Here is a 1,132-nt window from a genome sequence, read left to right on the forward strand (position 1 = left end):
TACTCCTACAAATTTTTATTTAAATTACAGCAACTAACACAGGTACACTCACACAACTCACATAGACCTGAAGCGCTAGCCACAAGACTGGCTGAAACAGATGAAAATTTCTACCTAAGTATGTAGGTACTGGATAAAATGCATGGATATATGAAGGTGATACAGAATGCCAAGAAGCTAATTTTTCAAAGATCTCTTGAGACAAATACTCTCTTTTGGTGCCGTGAGACGTTTGAAACATCCGCCTTTGGGTTTTCCTGACCTATAATATTTAGAATTTATATAGATATTAACTTAAATTTGTCTCTATAAATTCTTATCTTTCACTGAAACTTTTAAATTGTATGAGTACTCAAATATTGTCACATTGAACATGAGACAAAAAGACAACAAACACAGCAGACAAAAAAACAAAACAACATAAACATTGAAGCCTCTTATAACAACTTTCTACTTATTATTCTCAACTGTTCTTCATATTTCTGTTAACACGTTTTTCTTCTTATTCTTACCCATCTTTTAGACTCTTCTGAGTTTTAATACTTTTCCTATTAATAACAAAAGAAAATTCCAAAGGGAGTTGCAGGTTCTATATCAGCTTTTCTACTAAAGGTGCAAGACTTTAGAATTCAGCATCTGACAAAGCAGGGATAGATAAAAAGCTCCAAATTGTTTTAATAAATTTCTTTCCCATAAATTAGCGCTAATGTATAGTACAATTAGTATTAGAATTAGTATTTATCTCTTTGAAAATGTTTTCCTCAGTCATATGTAAACTACATCACAAGCTGCTGAACAATAACAGTATCATTTAACCCAAGTATAAACACCAGTGACCACTCTTAGACAAGGAAGCAGTTTTTGAGATGATTCTCACTCAGCTCTTTCAGATCGGCAATTAAAGTGCTTCGGATATTGCAATCTGTCTGTCTTACTGGCAATTGACTACCAAAAAAAAAAAAAAAACCCACCACAAAACCCGAACACCCTTGCATTCAGTCATGCGTCATGCCTCAATGTTCTCAAAGCCCCCAACAACCTCCTAAAACACTGACTTAGGGTTTATTTCTCAGAGTCTGTCCAAAGGTTGGTATGATGACTCTAAGTATTTCTGCAAATAATCAGAAATGGA

This window comes from Elephantulus edwardii, unplaced genomic scaffold (assembly GCF_000299155.1).
Source record: "Elephantulus edwardii isolate Elephantulus edwardi_28Jun2011 unplaced genomic scaffold, EleEdw1.0 scaffold00157, whole genome shotgun sequence".
In the NCBI taxonomy this organism is placed as follows: domain Eukaryota; kingdom Metazoa; phylum Chordata; class Mammalia; order Macroscelidea; family Macroscelididae; genus Elephantulus; species Elephantulus edwardii.